Genomic DNA, 22,559 nt, shown 5'->3' with positions numbered 1-22,559 from the left:
GGCACCTCAGCACCTGCTCTGCCCTGGTCCCACCTGGGAGTGCAGAGGGAGCAGGGGGAGGCACATGCTTGGGATGTGGAGCAAGGCGCAGCATGAGTAAATGGGGCACCCCTGCAAAACATGGTGAGAACAGTGTTATGAAGTAGCCTTGCCTCGGAGCAGGCAGATCTGCTTGTTTCGCCTACTTTGTGTGCTCCTAAACAGTAGGAATGCAGTTTGTTCTTTTTAGCAGGGTATAAACATTTACATTCTCCTTTCTGACCCTATCTCTTTGATCTCCTCCATATACTTTTCCAGAACTGCCTACTGGCAATGGAAAAATGCATTAGCCTAAGCTAATTTGTTTTTCCTTTATATGCAAGTGCATTAAGTCTTGGGAAACGGAACAGCAAAGTGAGATTGTGGAGCTACAGGGCAAATTGATGCATCCGTGACACCGTGGTGAGGTTTTGGGTGCACATTAGTGGTGGGAGGGAGCAGAGGCTTGTGTTGGTGTACTTGTGCCTTTTCTCTTTAGAAGGATTTGCTTTCTCTTCTTTAGTGCTAAAAGGTTCATTACAAACAGATGTTTGTTGTTGTTGTTGTTGCTTTTAAAAAAAAGTCTGATTGCTCTGCCCTTTCTGGAGGCTGTTTTATGTGAGTAGAAAAAAAAAAAAAAAAAGAGGAAAAAAGAAAATTATGAAGGTTTATAAATATAATGCAAGTAGCCAAACTGTGAGTGAACATAATTCAGCTGCTTCTTTCCAGGATTCACTCAGCTGTATTGCTTTTGAGCAATAGCATTTTCCCTGTGTGTAGCGCTGCAACCTGCACTCTGGTGAGCGAGCAGGCATGCTCGTGTTTGCTGGCCCAGTCCCACGGTGCATGCTCAGCACCTGGGTAGGTGGGCAGCCTGATGCTCCCAAGGGACGCCTGAGGGTCCTGCTGCACCTGGGCTGCTGCTGGGGCTGCGTCCAGGCAGATCACTGTCCAGTTCTACCTCTGGACATTGCGGTGCACCAAGCCACAGAACTGCTGTTTCCTTAGTTACTAATATATTTCAAATGGAAAAGGGTGGAGGGGAGGATGTCAGAATGCCAGCATGGCTAATTGTACCACTGCTCAGCTGCTTCTCCTGAGCATAGCAAGTGTGGCCCGAATTCCTGAAAGCAGAATGTGAGCTGACCATGTCAAACTGTGGGTTTGCCAGTGGAGCAGGTGAGACAGAAGGCGTCTGTGCTCAGGAGTGGGTGTTCTCCACACTCAGGATTCGTTCATTTTCTCTCGCTAGCTTCAGAGGTAACTAAAATAACTGCCTGTCTTCAGCTGTCTGAAATCCACAGGAAAAAAGCAACGTGTGTGTTTGGAGGCTGGAGCTGTTCTTAGGTCAGGTGCATGAGGCTTGCATGGTTCACGAAGGAGCCTGCAGTCGCCTTCAGGAAGGATGCACTGCCTGTGCTGCATGCTGCACCTTGCTTCTGAAGTGCCTGTGTGAATTACAGACCTACTCCTGTATGCAGTTCCCTTGTACACACAGTAGCAGGCATTTGCAGAACAAGAAGGTGGGCTTTGACACCGTCTCTCACAGCATTATCCTCAAGAAACTGGCTGCTCTTGACTTGGACTGGTGCACGCTTCGTTGAGTTAGAAACTGTCTGTATAGCCGGGCCCAAAGAGTCGTGGTAAATGGAGTCAAGTCCAGTTGCAGGCCAGTCACTAGTGGAGTCCCCCAGGGCTCGGTGCTGGGGCCGGTCCTCTTTAATATCTTCATCGATGATCTGGACGAGGGCATCGAGTGCACCCTCAGTAAGTTCGCAGATGACACCAAGTTAGGTGCGTGTGTTGATCTGCTTGAGGGTAGGAAAGCTCTGCAGGAGGATCTGGATAGGCTGCACCGATGGGCTGAGGTCAACTGCATGAAGTTCAACAAGGCCAAGTGCCAGGTCCTGCACCTGGGGCGCAATAACCCCAAGCAGAGCTACAGACTGGGAGAGGAGTGGTTGGAAAGCTGCCTGGCAGAGAAGGACCTGTGAGTAATGGTTGATAGTCGGCTGAATATGAGCCAGCAGTGTGCTCATGTGGCCAAGAAGGCCAATGGCAACCTGGCTTGTATCAGAAGCAGTGTGGCCAGCAGGGCTAGGGAGGTGATCTTCCCCCTGTACTCAGCTCTGGTGAGGCCGCACCTCGAGTACTGTGTTCAGTTTTGGGCCCCTCGCTACAAGAAGGACATTGAGGTGCTTGAGCGGGTCCAAAGAAGGGCAACAAAGCTGGTGACGGGCCTCGAGAACAAGTCCTACGAGGAGCAGCTGAGGGAGCTGGGCTTGTTCAGCCTGGAGAAGAGGAGGCTCAGAGGCAACCTTATTGCTCTCTACAGATACCTTAAAAGAGGCTGTAGTGAGGTGGGGGTTGGCCTGTTCTCCCACGTGCCTGGTGACAGGACGAGGGGGAATGGGCTAAAGTTGTGCCAGGGGAGTTTTAGGTTAGATGTTAGGAAGAACTTCTTTACCGAAAGGGTTGTTAGACATTAGAACAGGCTGCCCAGGGAAGTGGTGGAGTCACCATCCCTGGAAGTCTTTAAAAGACATTTAGATGTAGAGCTTAGGGATATGGTTTAGTGGGGAGTGTTAGCGTTAGGTCAGAGGTTGGACTCGATGATCTTGAGGTCTCTTCCAACCTAGAAATTCTGTGATTCTGTGATTAATTTAGTATTGCACTAAAACATTTCACAGTGCTCCTCATACAAGCATGCCCCATGATATGGCATTCAGTCAGCCTTTCTGTGCCACCCACCTTCCTCCGAATATTTATGTATTTTGTATATCACAACAAGCTGGCAGTATAACACAGCTTTGCTGTTGTTTCTTGATAGGGAACTCTCCTTTTGTCCTCAGGACAAAGCTAACACCAGCTGACTCCATGGTGTGTGGGGTTTGGTACCTGCCTGCTCCCCTGGGTAACATGGCGGCACTCCTGCCTGAGCCCAGCCTTGTAGCCAGGCCAGGTATGACACAGCAGTGGTGCCCTGTGTTGTGCAGGATATAGCCTCCTGGAACCACGAGGCCTTCTGACATGTCTTAGCCAGGTCTGAAGACATCAGCTGGTCACCTCTGTATAGGGCCCTGGGAGCCCTCTGGAAAAGGTATTGCCCAAAGCTGAGGAAGCACATCTTGTGCTGATTCCATCACGTGAGAGCATCCTAGCACTACAGCAGCAGTGCCTTTTGGGATATCTTCTGACTGCTTCTCTGCCCTCACACTAGTCAGATGTCAGAAGGGCAACCAGCAATTTATATTCAATTCTGTTACAAAAGTGATAGGAAAAGGGTTTGTTCCTTGCATTGCTTTGTTTTCAAGAAATTTGAGGTTGAATTTTTGTGACAGGTCACTTGGGATGTTGCTTGTTGCAGTCAAAATACTAAAGAAGGATTGAAGTACTGTAATCTGCTTTCTGGTTTTGACAGCCACAAGGCCACAAGGACATTAAGGAATTCTCCCTCTCAACATTGCATACCTAGGAGGGAAATAACCTATTTCTGTCTGCTGTCCTGAGGTCTGTACACTGCTCAGGAAGATGGGATGGGGCTGCAGGCTTCAGCAGTGATTATGGGCACTGTGACTTCTGCAAAGTTTAGGTCTGTCTCTTGTGCTTACTCTTTGCACTATAAATGTTGAAAAAAAAAATGAGTGCATTGCTAAGGTAAATCACTTGAGAAGCGCCTGTCAGAGCAGTGCTTGGAGGCGCCAAGTGTGTGTTATCATTATAGATAGCTGCCAATACCAGCTTTTTTTCTGCATCTCTGACCTGGCTTTCCCTTGGGTCCCTGACCATGCATGTGGCCAAGGGCTGCGGAACTGGCACCACATGGAGAAGGGGAGCAAGGCAGTCATAAGTGATGGTGCTGCTTCAGCTTCCTCCTGAGCACAGCACCGTTGGACCTTGTATTTTGAAGCCTCACAGTGCTTGAGTCAACCTCAGGATCTAGGGGGCTTGACTCATGGTTTCTGAATAGCTGGGGTTGGCAGCTCAGTGTTTGTTGGCTTTCTGCCCAGATGACTAGCTACAAAAAGACATGTTTGGATTTCTGCAGTGTTCATAATTTATGTCAGAAAATACAGCTCTGTGTTTTTAGGCAGACCCAAAAATAGTCATTGCAATACCGTTTCTGTATCATCTCAGTTTAAGAGAAAGAAACAATCCAGATTCCAGCACCTTTTTCTTACCCCAGCCCATACCTGGCACCAGGGATGCCTCTGTTAAGGATGTTAAAACCTTTCTAACTCTTACTGTGCTGCCTCTATCTTGATGTCTTCTTAAAAGTCTTCCCGCTCCTGGGGATAGGAGAAAGTTTTTCCCCTTAAAAAATGTAATTTCTAGCATTTTTGCTAAGATGAAATTCTGAAGAAAAACAAACAAACAACAACAACAACAAACAAAACAAAACAAAACAAAACAAAACAAAAAACAATAATGGGACAGGTAGCTAGCTAGAAATCAGGAGCTTTCATTTTAAGGACACTGTTTTTCAGCATGCCTTGCTTTTAAAGCTTGGCCCCGCTGGGTCATGGGAAGCACGTGCAGCACTGGGCTCTCCCCTGAGTGCCTGCAAGCAAGCGCAAGGCGATCTGTGGGTGCAGAGCCCTCTGTGAGAAACCACTTCCACCCCAGGATGTTTCTCCCATTATGACAAGCACATGAAGAGCCCTCCCTTTCCTCTGATGGCACTGCTGCCACAGTGACGCCATGCTGGAGAGCATCCCTCTGAGCTGCTCTCTGGTGTGGTTTGCGATGCAGCATTCGGGTAGCAGATGGCTCAGCACTGGTGCAGGAGCTGCTGCTCACTTTTGATAGCATAGCTTTCTTCTATCCCTCTGGGCCTGTTCTGCTCCATTCCCTGGCCTCAGGCCATGCCCACTTAGCTCTACCAGTGCCTGCAGGTGTCAGAGGTGCTGACCAGGGTCCTAGTGGCTCCGACGCCCACTGACGCCTGTTGCAGCACTGTGTGTGATGTGACATTCCCCAACCTTGGCAGTCTGCTCCTCACCATCCCACCAGCACTGGGCTGTCATGGGCCCTGCCAGCTTCCTGCTCTCTCCCATCCTTCGCCAAAACCAGGCCAAAGGTGCTGCCAGGGCTTTTCTTGGCCTTTGCCCTGAATCCTTCATCCTTTGGCCCTGCAGTGAGCTACCGAGTCCTTCCACATGGCCTGTCCATGTGTCTCCACCATAGCAGCACAAACCAGCATCTCTGAAGCTTCACCCGACCTTCCAGCACCTTCCCATAAGGTGCCTGAAGTTTCGTTCTCCCTTTCCTTCCCTTCCCAGCCTCTCCACATGTCACACATGCTAGCTGTCACCTCTGGGGCCCCTCTTGAGGGCTGCTAGCTGTCCTGCCACAGAGCTTCCCAATATCCAGCCTGTGCTCCATCACTGCTCCCTTGCTGCTCACCGCATTCACTGCAGCCATGGAAAACAAGGTTTTTGCTGTATTTAAAGCTTGCCTTTGCAGCCTACCTTCACAGTGATGCTCAGCCTTCTTTTTTTGCCAGATGAAATATTCTTATCTTGCCTGGGAAGCAAGCTTCTGGGGCTCTGCTTGGCATGCTGAGAGGCAGTGAGCGAGAGTCTCAGCACGGTGCTGCAGCCAGATGTCGAAATGGCTCCTGCCTTAGCAGTGCTTCGCTGCTGGCACCAGCATGAGTATTTTTAGGAGCGGGGTCTAGAGGAGAGGCAAAAGGGTGGCATGCTTGCTTGGAATTACAGGCTCTTCAGCAAGTCTCCCTTTGGTCCAGGTTAAACTACATCGTGGCATCTGAGCTCAGCCTCAGCAAGAAGGGACAGGCCAGTGAAGGTGGCAGAGCATGTACATTCCTAGTTTGTGTGCAGATACATATGCTTGTGTGTGTACATAATCTGAAATTTGGTGCTTTTTTTTTTTTTTTTCCAATTAAAATATTCATAGACTTGCTAAATCTTGCATTTCTATCTTACGAGATTCAGGGAGATTTAAAGTCCAAGTTCTTGTAGTCAAGAGGATTTGAGTTCTCTTTTGTCATATTGTTTGCTATTTTCCAGTCATTTCTACTCCTTTTGGTAGTAGAGAATAACACTTGAAAGTGTGACTAACTGCACATTCAAGTAGCAGGAGGTAAAGAACCCACTTATTCTCTTAGAAAAAAAAAAAAAAAAATCACGTAAGTCAAAGCCATGGTTTTACTGTGGCTGAATTTGTTACCCTGGAAGATTCCAGCTGCCTCCACTACCCAGACTTGTGGCTGATAGGCCTTATAATTAACTTCATTTCTGATACTGGCTGACAGTTTTCTCCAAAGCACAATGTACTGGCAGGGTCTCGCTCCACAAAGTAATCCATGCAGCCTCCATGCCAGCAGCCACACAGACATGGCAGGGATCTGTGCTTGTCATCACATGCCTGTTTTAAAGCCTTGCTTTAAGTCCTCCAAGAGGTGTTGGTGAAGGAGTTGGGGCTGCTGAAGCAGTTTGCTCGATGGGATGGAGAGTAGCTCTGGGCCGGGAGCAGTTTCCCACCCCTGATGGTGATTCAGGTGTTTCGTTGCAGGAACGTGGTGCCTGATTCCTCGAGGGTAAAAGCATATGCACAGGTAAAGCAAGTGGCTAGAGAGCAGGAGAGAGACAGCGAGGTCAGGCCAGAGGGAACAGGTAACTGGCACGTGATGAGAGAAATCAGAAACAGACTGAGGAAGAGAAAGAGTAAGCCAGGTAATGAGCAAATCTGGATTTCTCCTATTTCTGCCCTCCCCATTAGCCACGAAGCTGAGCTGCTGCTGCTACTTGGTTTCCCAGATTGTTTGGGTGGCAGCAGCTGGCCTTGGGCTTCCAAAGTGTTCCTGCTTTGCAATCAAAGCAATTAACAGCCAAACCACTTACTGACAACAAGGTCGCTCTGGGAAAGAGAGAAGAAAATTACTTCCCCTCCTATCCTGCAAAAAGAGGGTGAGCTGTGGTGGAAAACCACCCTTGTGCTGCCACATGTAAGTGCTGCTATGTGGCTATGCTCCCTGAACAGCCTAGCCCTCTCCCTCACTCTCATGGTTAAGCACGCACTGTTTGCACCTTGTGCCAGCAGCGTATGTTGAGGGATGCATTTGGGCTTGGCAATTTCTCCATCCTCCAATTAATAAATCACCTGCCATTTTAGAAGTCTTGGTGTTTCTCCTGTACCAGTGATACTCAGGGAGCGATGAAGCCAGTGTTTTAGCAGCCAGTGTATGTGTTGCAATAGCAGCCATTAATTGTTGCATGACAGCACTGCTTCTGAGCCAGGATCAAGCTCGAGCATATCAAGAAAGGCCAGCTTTGGCCTTGAGCAGTTGCAATATCACATGAAAGCAGGAGAGGAAAGTGCAGTGAGTGTGGAGGGAGTTCTGGTGCAGGTCAGAGCAAGGACACAGCAAAGCTAGGAATAGAAACCTGTTCTCCAGCCTCCTCAGCCCCAAGCCTTTGTGTCCTTAGCCCTTGCCTCCCAGCTGATGCCCTGCTCAGCTTCCTTCAGCCCCACTCTTCCTCTCAGCTTGCTTGCCCCAGCTCCGTGGCTATGAGAGGCTTGGTAAGCTGGAGGCTGAGTGTGGCTGTGGTCCTGCCTCGTGGTGCACAAGCCCCTGCAGGTGCAGGCTGTGTGCCCACTGCCCAGCTGCTCATCTGGCACTGCTGGGGAAGATGGATGGTCCTTCCTGCTCAGCTGCTGGCAGCTCCTGCCCCTGGTGCAGGCTCAGCAAAAGCTGCATGTGCTTGTGGCCCTGCAGCTCTTGGCTGCAGCTGGCCCAGCCCAACTCAGATCAAAGCTGGACCCCTTGCTCTGCGCAGCGTGGCTGGGCTGGGCGAAACTGCAGGGTGTAGTCAAGGAAAGGCGTGGTCTCTTTGAAGTCATGGTCACCAGCATGCCCACGAGGAGCTGCAGGTTTCCCTCTGTGGCCCTGGGGAGGGGCCAGTGCTGCCACTGGGGCAGGATGGTGCCATCCTAGGGACCCCAGCCCCTTGGGTGGCGAAGGGGCATTGGTCAGCCCCAGCTCCTCTCTGGTCCTTGTGCAACAGCGCAGCCTCTCAGAACCAGCGCTTGGCTTCAGGGTTTTGCATTTAAAGCTTGCTCATTTTATTGCTGTTTTCCATTGCTTGCTTAGCAGTTGGTTGTCAGTGGCTTTTCTAATTGGCTCACTGCAGATAGTAGGAGATTGTCTCTGACTATATCCACTAAGTCAAACTTGTACCTAATTTAGTATATGCGGCATTCACTGGGAATGAGTAACTGCTTTAATCGCTTAATGATTACCAGTTGCCTCTTACTGCTGTAACAAACTGGATTGAAATCACTTCCATGTCATCTTACTTTCCTAACCTCTGGGTTCTAAGAGCTCAGAACAATAATGAGCAAGTGGTCAGAAGTGAAGTATTGTGTTTGCTGAAAAGCAAAGTTTGGTGAACTATCAGCTGGACAATAAATTCCAGCATGCAATGCCCAGCAGCCCGCTCACCTTGAGCCAGATGTGGGCAAAGCATTGCACAACAGACTTTTTTGTTTTTTCCCGCTTGGCCATTTAATTTCCTACATGCAAATTTCCACAAGTTTGCTTTGAAATTGCTTGAGGTCAGCAGAATCTCTCATGCTGAGAACTTCTGGAAATGATTTGCAATGTAAGCCTTCAAAAGGGCTTCATGCCCAGTGAGATGCAACATTTCCACCTCAGATGCTGCGTTGAGCTGCCTTTGGAAGACCACACTGAAACATCTGTTTGTGGAAGGGGTCAGATCATTAATTCATCATTAGGCTTCGTAATTTCAGGTTGCCAAATGTTTTTCAGCATAGCCTAACTGTGACTTGTTCCAGGTGACCTGCTGTGGCTCCCGCCAGCATTGTTTGCTCTGAGCCTGTGACACAATTGTTGTGTGGTGTTGGCTCAGTTTCAATGTGAAGTAGCTGGGTCAACTTCAGACCTGTGTCATTTTAAGAACTGGAATCCCAATATAGATCTAGTACCCTGAATTAATGATGTAGGCAAGGGTCCAGGCAATGTTGCTCTAAGTGTTAAGTGCCCTCTGCTGTGGGCTTGCTGTGGGCTTGCTCAGGCAGAAAAGCCATGTGGGCTTGGGCTGCTGTTTGGCTGGCTGGGTTGGTTTGTTTGCTCACATCTTGCAGCCATGGCTGTGGTGGGCTAGCAAAGGGCAGATGCTGCACACAGCTTTGTTCCAAAGGAGTGTGGCCATGCACCTTCTCCTGGGCCTCAGAAGATACCTTGGCTGACTTCACAGTGTGTGATATCTTGTGGCCAGCACAGCCAGCAAGTGCTGTTTGTTTATCCACAAAGCAGCATTCCCAGCTGTACCATGGAGTTCAAGGAAGACAAGTCACAGCTCTGTCCCAGCTCTCCGTAGGACAAATGAATACAAGCAGGCAAAACACAGTTTCCGTGCACTGCCTTTGGCTGAGTTCACCATAAGCCAATAGGAATTTACTGTGAGGTTGGAGCTGAGTCTCAAATGTTTGATCTGGAATTAATGGGAGAAAATATAGTTGTGTTTTTAGCAGCTAGATTTGCTAATATACCAGTGTCTCTGCAGAAAGCCTTTTTGCAATATATTAGTGTGTCTGCTCAGAATTCTGGGTGAGGTGTGGTGTAGCAGCACCTAGGAGCAGGCCCTGTGTGAGGAAGTGGTGCCTCAAGTTGGGCTGGCACAGTGTTCTGGCAGCCTTTGTCAGAAGGCTTCGCGTGAGGGGCTGCTGATGCTGGCATGGAGATGGGCAGTGTTTTGTCCCAAAATCCTGGCTGGGAGGTGTGAATGGACAGGACAGCAATGGCACCAGCCCTCACGTAGCTGCCCTCATGGGCGCTGGCAGGGGCTGGTTGGTGCCCAAGGTCACCATCGGGAGCCCCAAGCCTGCTGCCCCTGCTCTCTGGAGCTTCTGGATTTCAGCACCGTTCTGAACAGAGATGCTCCTCCAAACAAATATCTTAGCATGATCCAAAGAAGGGAGTAGGAATCCTAGGGACAGCAAGAACACTCAAAGTGACTGTAATTAACGATAAAAACATTTTTGGCTAAATGCTAAAACTCATGAAGCCAGGTCTAAAATTATCTCCAACTCTGAAAGATTAGGATACCATTTAATAGTCCCACCCTCCTAGGGGAGGACTAATCAGCATCTGCCTTTGAGAAGCTCTTACTCCTTCCTTTGCCATGTGTAATGCTGGCCCAGTCCAGGTCTTTGTTTATTAAAAAAAAAAAAAAGTTTATGATACTGTGCTGCATCCATAACTATGTGAATGAGTAAAAGAGCAAGCTCATCCCTAGATCCACAGAATAGAGGCTGACCTCCTGGTGGGTGTGGGGTCCTGTTGGCTCTTGATTTACCTGCAGGTAGTTTCTGTTGGTGCAGAGCTCCAAGTGTCTGGTTCTCTGAATGCTAGTAGTAGTGTGTAGTCCTTGTGTCTCTTACTGTGCTTTGTGATTCTCAAAAACAGAATTTGATCTGCGGTCAACAGTAAAAGGAAAATTTTTATAGGAAATCACAGTTCAAAGACCTGAAGTTTATACACAGGCATGCATGCTCTGCTTGCCTTGTGCACAAGCCAACACATGCCTTCCTCTCCATCTGCATGCAATGCATTTGCTATCTCAGGCATCTCCCAAGGGCACACAGCCCTTGTCACAAACAGCACTACTTGTACCAAATGGACTCTATAATCATCATTTGTATTAATATGCTGCCTAAGGGCAAATGCCATTCAATGGAATTTGCTTCTTCTGCTGTGCAAAAGAATAGTCTAATTGTTTCCAGCTCAGCATCTGATGTAGCTTCCTCCCCCTGGCATTGGCTAATCAGGTATATGTATATACACACACATGTGTATATACATATACACGTATGTATACCCATGTGTGTGTTTGTGTATATGTGTATATAAATACTCTTACCTGGATGAGTTGCAGAGAAGTTTCTTGAAACTTGCACTGCCCAGTCAGATTTCAGTGGATGTCTCCAAGAGGCTGTGAACTCGTAAGGCACTGCAATCAGGCTTACCACTTGGTGCTGCTGCTATGCAGTGTGTGCAGAACTAGTAGGTTTTGGCAAAAGGATGGCATCAGCACTGGGTGGAGTTCTTTGTGTATCCTGCTCATTCCAAAGGGTCATTTTGGGGAACTATTTTCCCCAAATCAGAAATATTGAAAAATAGTTGTAGGATGTAAATGAAGGATAAACAAAGGAATATGTAGAGGATGAAATTTAGGTTGATGGATTATCCAAATCTTAACTGTGACACTTGCTTTTTCCAAAATGTGTTTTCCTCTTTCCACAACACATCTTTCCACAAGTTCTCCAATCTGAGCAATGTTTTTATCTTACTATGCTTGTTTACAGAAACTGCCTGCAGGTCCAAGTGCTGGGGTGTTGCTGCCATTTGTAAACCAAAGTTAGTTTGTTCTAGACAGACACACTTAGAAAAGGATATTTGTGTGATGGTGTATAGGTACGGGGCTGATGGATAACATCACACAGAGGAAAGGTGGAGGGACAGCAAACACAGCACAACAAGATCACCTACAGGAGTGCATTACCAGGTTTCTGGCAGTCACCCAGTTGTGAAACATCACCTAAGCTTATTCAGCCTACTATTTGCCATCTAATGCACCGCCTGATGCAAGCTACAGGAAAATTAATCAACATGTTTTTATCCTGCTGTCCATTGCCATCAGTGCAGGTCATGTGAGGCACAGTTCAAACACTGAGCACCATATACCTCTTTGAAGGGTCTGGGGAAATAATGGAAAGCTTCTGCCAACAGAAGATAACACTGAGTGGAGTATATCACTTGTTTTCTTTATTTAAAAATAAAAATTAAAAAATGCAGAGTTTCTCCCTTCCCAGTGTATCAGTATGGGAATTCAGTGAAATGACTATAACTGGGCTCTAAAATTAGGAGGCAGATGCACATATCAGGCTGTCTTACCCCATGGTCAGACTATTCCTTAGCTTTGCACACCCAATCAGCAAACCCTAATGAGTTGGAACGGCTGGAAAGTGGGATGATGGTGCAGACTGCATGTGGGTACGATCCATGTTGCTCTTCAAACATGGGCATGGTCCAGACTGGGGATGCTGGCTGCAGGCATGCGGTGCTGGTGGTAGCCAGTCCACAGCCACCACTCACCATGGTCCTCGCATAGTGGTGCTTGCAATGGACAGACAGACGGACAGGTCCTCACTGTGGTTCTGGCTGGCATTCATCCATTTCTTGACATTTGAGTCCTTGCAAGCCAGTTATTTTGTGCACTTCCTAAAATACTCTTTGCAGGAGTTTTAAAAGTGTTTGGGGGGTGGAAATGAGTAACTCCAAAGTCAGTACTGCAAACTTTCTTCTGTGTTTCATTTCTTGGCATATGTAATTTTGGCACTGAGGGATGTTTTTATTTGAGGTGCATTGATTTGCTTATTTCTGTGATTCAGTTGATATTGTTGTAGCCAAGATCCCCTCACAAGTGCTGCTAAGCTTGTGAGTAACACAGTACAGCTTTGCTAGAAGTGGAAACTGAGGGCTCATTTACTTCCTTAATTAACAACATAACCTGCAATTATCCAAAATGTTGCAGAATAATACCCACAAAATGCATAACAAGCAGCTGACTGGATACCTGAGTGCTAATCTGATAGCTTCTAAAAGACAAAATGGATTTGTCACACCAAAGCAATTTCTACAGGAGCACAGCCTGGGTAGCCCAGTTCTGGGCCGTGAAGTTGTCACATCGTGGAGTGGTATGTAAAAAGCAAATTATGAGTGACATCTCTATAACATCAAGTGGGCAGATGGTAACATTTGTGAAGTTACTTTAGCCCCTTTGATAAAATATCTCAAATTTCCAAGTACACCCTCTTTTTCTCCTCCCCTCCCCCTCAATATTCAAGAAATTTGTGCAATTTTGGTCGCAATGGATGATCACAAGATGATCCAACACCTGGAGATTATGTGGTTTACCTCTAACAGGGCAGCTGGACACCCTGGTCTTGCAGACTTTTCTGGTGTGTGCAAATCAGATGCATAGTGGGAGTATGTGTAGCACCCCTCTTAGTTAAATATGTGGGGATAAAAAGTCCCTGAACTTCTGTGTCAGTAGGATGTACGCACGTGTGCTCTGCCATGTGTATAGTCTTAGTTCTTTTCTGAGAAATACAAGACACACGGGACGTGTCCTCCCTCCTGTGGTTCTAGCACGGAGGTGGGACAGGGCTGCTCACAGGGCAGAGACTAGGTTTTCTTATCATCTTGAGAAGGTCTCATTTTGTGGTGGATAAAGATCTAACAGGGTTCCCGTGGTGTGAACCTCACAGTGGTCTGTAGGCTATGGTATTTCTCGATGAAGCGTATTTCATTTTTGTTGAAGGTTCAGTTCTTCTATGGCTGATGTTTTCTTCATCTCTGTTCTTGTCCCTTTGAAGCAGATGTTCAGCTTATTGTGCCTGGCATGGCCACACCAGCTACCGCTGACAGAGAACTGCTCTCCTAAAAATGTTTCTGAACATGGGAAACAGAGGAGTCTACCATTTTGTTTTGTTGGGACTAGGGAAAACAAAAACAAAACCAACCAACCAACCAAAACCACAAAACAAAACAAACAAACAAACAAAAACAGTGATACTCAACAGAAATTTAACTTTCTCTTGTGAATATCTTTGCCTAGGGTCAAGTTTTGTTTTAGGGCAATTAGGAGAAAAAAAAAAATAAAAATTTGCTGTTAACAGCCAGCATTAACTAATGAACTAATGGAGAATGAGATTTATTAATTTGTGGTTTAACACCAGTTGCTTTTGAATATTTTCTTTGATTTTTTTTTTCCTTTCCCTCCCCCCCCCTTCCCCATTTAAGTGAATTGCTTAAACTGCATTTAACTTCCAGGGGTCAATCTTAGTTGGATTTAAAGCAGCCTTAATATTGTTTAAGTTTCAAAATAACTAGAGGTAGATCAAATTTAGGTCATTTTGCTTCTAAAGAACTTCCTCTTGCGGGATTGAATGCAGTTTAGCTAATCCTCTTAAAGTCAAGTAGTGACTTAATTCAGATTATTTTCCTGAGTGTGTCTGTCTAGGTAATATCTTGCACTGCTGTCCAGCCTACCCGGCTTTACTAGGCACGCAGTAGTGTGGCAGCCAGCAGAATTACACCCATTTGTGCCAGACAAGTGATAGGCCCCAAAGTGTGAAATTAAATATATATATATATATATATGGAGAAATGAAGTCATGGTCTGGGTGAGTTTTTATTTCTTTCTGAATAGCCAGCAGAAATAGAAATACAGGACATGTATATCCAGGAAAAAATATGGTATCTTGGACAAGAATTTGAAACATACCCACTGGAAACTTTCTTTTCTATCCCTTCAGCTGTGTTTAATGCACATAATTTGAGGACTCCATCTCCTGTCTGGGGCTGCTGGGATGCCTGTGTTGCTGGGCTGTCAGGCTGTGGACATGGCAAGTCCTGGCAGCCGCCCCCATAGACCCTCTGCTTGCTGGGCTCTGCACAAAGGTGAGAGGATGGCGTTCACCAAGCGATTCGTGGTCCTGCCTGACTTAACAGATAATGGGTCTGATATTCATTTTTACAAAATGTGGTGCCCTGATGCACACAAACTTGATGTATGTGTCATTTATGTTGCAGGATAAGTATTACCAAAAATGATTAGGGCTAATTTGCCATTAGAACAAATGAGAGAGCAAGTGCATTTTGTGATGCAGTTGCTTTCCCTTTTAATACTAATTCTCTTGCAATTGCCCTGCTTGTTGGCTTGGCCATGGTCAATGTATGTCTCCTTCTCACGCGACTGTCCTGTGGTCTGCCCCAGACCGCGGCTTCACCAAGTGTAACCATGTCACCGCAGGGTCACTTCAAACAGCTTGTCGTGATGGCTCCCACCCAAAGCTGGTCAAAGAAACTGGTCTGTGAGTGGTGCTGGGGCTGAACTGTCTGGAATGTCTGAAGCCCTTGGGAACCTGCAAGGCTAACAGAGCCACCAGAGCCAGCACATCCCGCTTCTCCAGTCGCTGGTAAAGGGCAGGGAAAGGGGTGACACCCTGACACCCTGAAAGAGGTGTCTGGGAACTGGTAATCCTTGAGAAAGGCGGGACAGCTGTGAGATGTTGGCAGTGGCACGAGTGGGATGGTGTTGCACAATGCGGGATTTGTGGGAGAGCAGCGAGGCCGGGCAGGCTCCACAGGGCAAATGCTGCCCTCACCTGGCAGTGCCACTTTCGGGCAGACTGCGGGATGTGGCCTGCGGGATGTGGGATGTGCAGGATGCAGCCTGGTGACCGGGCAACAGGCAGGGTGCGATGGGAGCCAACGGTCACTTCACTTGCACCTGCTCACGCCTCCTGGTCACCTACTGCCTCGCCAGCATGCAATTAGGCAATGCCTAATGCATGTGGGTTTTCAGTGTGGTGAAATGCCCCGAGTCCTAGTGAGTTGCCTTTGCAGAGGTTATAGCTGATGCCTTGGATTGGATTGTTGCTAGAGGAGGCAAGGTTCCCATGTGTTTAAGTCTGTGTTGTATAATTCAGCGTAAGATTAATAAATTAGATATTCACCACATAAAATGACATGTATGATTTTAATGAAGCTGGTAGAGGTGTAGATGTTAGAGACCAGAAATTCAAAGTCCTCTTTCATGCATAGCATGGGAGGCAAATGCCTTGGTAAAAGTGCTCTGGATGGCTGTGATCATTTCCATTACTCAGCCTCCTCACTAGATGTCTCCGGGAGCAACCTGCACGCTCAAGGATGCATTGCCATAACTGAGAGAGCCTGGAAAGGCACCAGGACTGAGTCTGAGTAGAAGTTTAAGTGTTTGCATGATCTACCTGCCTATTCTGGAAGCCAAGTAATGCTTGTACAGAAAATGTGGCTTTCTGCAGAGTGTCACAGGTGTGCTGCCCCACCAGCATCTGCAGGGAGGCATGTCTGGTCCTTCCACCAGGGTAGCTGTGCTCCAGCTTGAGCTGCGTCACAAGCTGGTGATTAGTACTTGAACACATTTGTGCTCAGTTATTGACAACCAGTGACAAATTCTGTCAATGAGCATGTTTACAAGTAGATTTTACATTTCACACAGTTTATGATCCTAATGAGGCTTCCTACATGAACTTTCCCATCTTCTCCTATATTCGGAATCAGAAGCGGAGGGTAGGGGGGAGATAAGCATTAAACCACATATCTACTCACCGAGGAAGACGAGCACTACTTTGTTCCAGTGACTTTAATTAAGCTACTTCAGCTGAGCCAGTAAGTTCAGTTCATTCAGCCAAGCAGAAACATTTCTTATTATAATTGGGAGTTATGCGATGAAGTTGATGAAGCTGATGAAGCTGATGAAGCTGCAGCACCACGATCTGATTGCATCAGCTAATATGTGAAGTGTTGATGAGCCGGTTTTGGATAGACCCATAGATCAGTCCACAGCTCTCTGCCACATACAGGTCCTTCCGGTGCTAAGGGAACGAACAGCCCCTGGGCTCTAAAGCTTTTATGTTCCTCCTGCAGACCACAGGTTCCTCTGCTGCTAGCAATAGCAATTTCCAACCTTCACTAAATCCAGAAACACTATTGAGAGCATGGGGAAAGTAGGAAAGGAAGAATTATCCGATGTCTGGAAGAAAGTCACACAGAACAACCTGGGAGAGGCCACCAGAGCTACCACAAAGCAGCTGATTTTGCAAGGCCAAGGCAGTAAGGATCCTGGGAGGAGCCCTTGGCCATGACTTGCTGGAGATGCCAAGCTGAGTAACAGACACTACTGCACCCTGGGATTGGAGCATGTACTGAGTAGTCATTGCTCTTTGCTTCCTCTAACCTCTGTAGAATAACAGGAAAGCACTAATAGGTCAGTGGAGGGGGTGCAGTTTGAATCTGTACCAAGAGAGCTGCCATTTCTTACAATCCTCTTGCTGTTCAGCATGTGAACTAAGAAGGAAGAACTGGCTGAACCGCAGCATGACACCCAGTTGGAGGCTGTTAGGAGGCATTCCTGAAGCGTCAGTGCTGCTTTGTACCTTCATGATGGACCCAGATGGTGGCCAGGGTACACCATCAGCAAGCTGGAGGATGCTTCCTGGAGGATGCTTCCATCCTGATGTGCTGGAAGGCCAGGCTGCTGCTGAGAGGGATACTGGAGGAATGGGCAGGCAGGAACCTCATGGTGCTGAGCAGAGGCAAGCTATAAGTCCTGAACCTGGGACAGACTGACCGAGGGAGGACAGACTGAGTCTGGCTGGTGAGAGAGCAGCTTTGCAGAAGGGGTCCTGGTGGATAGCATAGGTCAGAACTGTACCCTTGCAGCAAAGACCAGCTGCATCCCTGTCTGCATTAGTAGGAGCATCAGCAGCAGGGCCAGGGAAGGGAGAATGTGTGCCATGCATGGTCCTCTTGACAGGTCCTTGTGGCATCCTCACCTCATGTTTCCCCGGAGCTGCTCTGCAGCTCTCTGGTTGTCTTGGACCCATGTGGGTCTTGAGGAGGACAAAGTTTGCTGAGCTGCACCACTGCTGAGCACCGTGGAGGTTTTGGCAGTAAACATGCAGAGGGATCTAGGGTAACCTGAACTTCACATTAGATTTCTGGATGATCTTTCTTTTCTAGGACTTTGACAAGCTGTAAATTGGGAACTCTGGATATTGTAATGTTAGGATTATTTCTGACACTGCTATTTAAAATGTTTACATAGTGAGCCAACCTTCTTTTGCATTTCAGAGATTTTTTTGGCCTTGAAACCAACTTACTGGAGCAATGGGTCCTTCAGGCTAATTTTGCTGTGTGTAATAGGATTTCATTTGCATTTGGTTTTGAATTTTTGTCCCTTTAATTTCTCAAATATTGCTGCTTTCTACTGTTATCAGGCCAGTAGAATAGCAGCTCTCAATATGCATTTCTATTGATCACGTGTTGTTCTTCAGCCTTTCATCAAGGCATGATGTATGCAGGCATCCCACTAGCCCATTCTGCACCTGTGTGTGCTTGCGGAAGTAGAGCAGAGTGCACGAGGACATCCAATAAAGAGATATAGAATTGCCCTGTGTGCAAACCCTATCATTGGCTTGAGAGTGGATGAACTGGCTGCTGAAAGAAAAAGAGGAAAGCAGAGTCATCCTAAGGCATTCAGCAACAAACTATGCAAGGCGTAACCTCAAACCACAGGAAGCCCTGATATCCCATGAAGTAACAAATATTTTTCTATTAATACCAGCGTTTTTATCGCCTCTTTCATCCTGAAAGAAGCCTAGTTGGCTTTCATGCTTTACAGATTCAATTCAATAATTACTTCTCCTCACCACTGAAATACAAGATATTCCCAGAAATATGCAGATAGCAGAGGCTTAACCACACAGACAAGCCTCTGCATGGCACGGTGAGTGGAGAGCAGTGTCTGTGGAGGGCAGAGGAGGATCCTCGGTTGCCAGATGGAGCGAGGTGCTGAGGCAGGCCTGGGCAAGTGACGGACCCCTGGGTTGGGCAGTGCTGCAGCTGTGGCTTGATGCTGATAAGGGGTGAGACTATTCTCACGCCTTGGAGGCTGCCCATCAAGGTGCTAGCTCCACAAACACTGCCCATCCCAGGGGCAACACGTGCTCAGCTCCATGCAGCAGTGCGCTGGGATGCTGCTGCATCCGTGCTCCGGTCCCTACGTGGCAGCATGAGTGCTGTGCCCGCCAGCCTGGGAGATGCTGGTATGGCTCTGCAGCATGCAGGCTCGGTTAGCAGCATTTCTCTGCAGGGAGATGGCCTGAGCCTCTTCTCCAAGCAACACAGCTGGGCTGGTCCTTTTGCCCTGAGCAGGGGAGGTGAAGCCCCCGGGTTCACATTAATGACTGTCTTAAGCCACAGGGGTGCAACCACCATGGGGAGGAAGAGGAGTACAGTCACACTTGGCACCTCTCCAATCCTGTTCAGCTCCCACCCTGGCTGGCCTCAGAAAGGGAAAACGACACCTAGTGCGAGTGGAGAACAGCAAGAAAAAATATCAAAGCCTCAAAATAGGACAAGCATATATACGAAATAAGTTATCTCTTTCTCCTGTTAATGAATATATTTAATTGTGAATCTTCAGTCAAGGAAAAGAAAGGACAGGGAAAGCTTTAGAGTATCAGAGAAAACAGAAAAAAAAATGGAATAAGAAAGACAAAAGATACTGCCCTCCTTTCTCTCTTGCCTCCGAGAGAAGGCAAGCTAGGAGTTAGCTCTGTCACGCTTATTTTCCTACACAGCTGAAAGACAGAGTGCTTTTCCCTTTTGCTCCCTCCTGTGCAACAGGCACCACCATCACCAATGGGAGGGAGAAACAAAACAGTGATTACAGACGTGTGTGCTCTGGGAACAGACAAGATGCCTCGGTTTGACATGCTGCTTGGAGTTGTTCTCTCTGCATTTCCCATGGGCATTTCCCCAGTTCAGTGACCCAGAAGAGGCCAATCTCCTGGTCCTCAGCGCTCAGCCGAGCAAGGACAGCTCTGAGACACCCTGGTGCCACCTCTGGCAGGATGCTGGTGGCTCTTGGGTGGCTGTGGGCACTGTGGTGAGCTCCATGTGCGTGGCAGATGTGTTCCTCCCACAGGCATTTCTGCTGGCTCCCTGCAGCACCTTTGAGCATTTCCCCACCTCTTCACCTCCCACCCCTACAGGCTCCTGCTCTGCCTCCACCACCTGCCCATCCAGCGCAGCAAGAGGGCCAGGGCTGCTCTTCTGTGGTGCTGGCAGGGCTCACGTGCTTTGGCAAAGTGCTCCCAGCCCTTCTTTTCTACAACTGGCTTGGAGAGCTGGAGGATCAGTCAAAGGTATGGCCTCTGTTCCTCTCGGGAGAAAGGGTAGGCTGTTGTATTAGCTTTTGGGTGGAGATGGGCCACCTTCTGGTTGCAGTAAGTTTTGTGTTATAGTGACGTCTCCTTAAAACCCTGAATTCCCCCAAAGCACATAAGCACAGGCATTTACCCAATATTTCCAGATGAGAGAACTGCTAGCCTCCTTCTAGGTAAGGAAGACACAGTGTTATCCAAAGGTATGACCTTAAGCTGTTTTATGTAAGCAGATGCAAACTTATTTAAATGCTCTTAAATCAAATGGGAAGAGGTGTAGCCCAAGCTGCTGTAAACTGTTCTTAAATGGAAATCATATCAACCTTTTGAACTGCCATGGGCCCTGAGTAGGAGCACACGACTGAAAGGAAATGGTTTATTGTTCCTTCCAGTGGTGCTGCCCACCAGCTACCTGAAGACATCCCACACCTCAGCTGCTGGCCATCAGTTGGCAGTGACTGCCCTGAGGCTCACCCCGTGGATGGAGAGTGTGTGCTCCCTGACCTGCTTCAGTGCAATGCAGCTAGGATTCCTTAAAGCATTATCATTAGCAAATTGCGTTAAGACAGCCAGCTTTGCATGGGAGCAGAGGAGGATCACTCGTAGAAGCACTTCTGCTCACCAGGAGATCCTCTTCAGGAAGGAAGGAGTAACCATCCATGGTAATTGGCAACATATTTAATTGCATCCTCTTTGAGGTTTGCAAAGAGGGTATGTGCCTAAGGCTTGTGGGTTAAACAGCTGGTTTACACCAACCCCTTGTACTTCTCAGGAGAAAAGCAACCATGCTCAGCTATCACCGTCCTGCTGACAGCCTTTTGCCTTCAGTCTTGGGCTTCAACCAATAAACTGCTTAAAGCATACGTATGACCAGCTGATGTGTAAGATGAGATGGTGAAGGCTTCTGCATAGCCAGCAGAAGCTTGGGCAAGGCTCAACAGCAGCAGCTGTCCCAAGGGCCTCACGGTGCTGTCCGGGCCCCACTGGGTTCTCAGAAGTGGCTCGAAGTGCTGCCCTCGGATGCTGCTGGGTGTCTGCCTGCTGGCCTGAGGTCGCCACACCTGGCGGTCTGGAGCCTCACTGGCTAGTGACTACCTAAAGATGCTGCTTGGCATTAGTCCTAAATATGTTCCTTCAGAGTTGAAAGCTCTTTGTGAGCATAATCTGCCAGTCCAAACAGAAGAAAATCTCTGTTTGGTCTGAAGAGCAGAATTTGGCATAGTTTCCAGGGGAAAATGCCAAGTACACAAAGCTGCTTGCTCTCCCCAAAACAGTCATGACTGTTCCTTAACTTTGCTAAGGCACATCTGGCTGTCATCTCAGCACATCTGTATCCTATGATTTACACAGTTTTCTCTTGATGTTTTATGCGGTTTTATGCTGTGACGAGGTTCTGGAAAGAACAAAAGTGCATCATGCTGCCTCTCAGAGAGTCAGCTCTCTGGGAAACTTCCTAGGGACCCAGTAAAGTTATTTGGGACCTCCTCTGGAGCCTGCAGCAAAGCATTCCCATAGCCTTCCCAGGAGAAGTTAACATGGCAGCAAACAGTCATGGCTTGTGTGTAATCCACATGCATCACTAAAGCACTGCAAAGGAAAACTCTCTGCAGCACCTCAGTTCTTTTTCATCGGCACATTCGAACACTGTTGCTCTGACAGAGACTTACAAGTCACCCTTGCTAACTTTTTATACTTCAGAGCCAGTTGCTGGCCTGACTAATCTGAGAGTTTCAGCCAGGCAGTCTGTCAGTTCTTATTACAGGTGGGATCCCACCATGCACAGGTACCCAGGTGACAAGAATGGAGCCTATGAGCATTTGTTCAAAGCCACAATGGTTTCCTATCCGACAGTGACTAGTTACTGGAGGGTTGTGCAGCTGTTATATCCCCTCCCCAGCTCTGCTGAAGCTGAAGCCAGCTAAAAAGGATCTCCTTGATTGGATTGGAGAAGGAACTCGGAAGAAGATGAGGTGATTCTGCTAATTACACCACATCTCCAATAGTCATAAAGTCTCCAAGATGCAGTCTTACTGGTTAGCATTCAAGAAGTGCTGGGATCAGCAGATTATTATTACTTTTTTTAAGAGGAAGAATTGGGTGGTACATAAGTATGATCTGGTGGCTTCAGTCTGACACATTAAGCTCCCCTGCCACTTGAATGTTAGGTGATCAGGAGAGGCTCCTTGAAGAGTATTGATATGGTCAGAAGAGGAACAAGAGTGATAGGAAGAAAGTGGAAAAGGTGTCAAAAAGCATGGTATATATCCAGCAGCATGTTGGTCTTTCTGCTCCTTTTTTAGTTCTTTCCCTTCTTTTCTTGCAGAAGGCTCTATAGAAGATAAATGTGAGAACTTGTCTTTCAGAAGAGTAACATCCACAGTGCGTCGTCTTCCTTCTGTTTCCTCCTGCAGACAGATTAGTTAAAACCTGCTCCACCCACACACTGGTTTATCAGTGGGAGAGAAGAGGGAATTACCCACTGTCTTACGCTGTGCAGGAATGGAAATGTTTCACAAACTGTCAGGTAGCACATTGGGTCTACTACACTAGTAAGGAATTTCCTAAATGATATTGTGTTCGAGTGGGAAATTTGTTCCCAAATGACAGAGACTTCCCAGATAGCTATTACTGGTCTTCTTTTTCAGCATGGTCTTCTTTTTCACCCACACCTCTGTATTTCCAGCAGCTCTGCAGTGGAACAGAAGGGTGAGGGTGAC

The sequence above is a fragment of the Aythya ferina genome (genome assembly GCF_964211825.1).
Source record: "Aythya ferina genome assembly, chromosome: 3".
Taxonomy (NCBI): Eukaryota; Metazoa; Chordata; class Aves; order Anseriformes; family Anatidae; genus Aythya; species Aythya ferina.
This window is presented reverse-complemented; position numbering follows the sequence as displayed.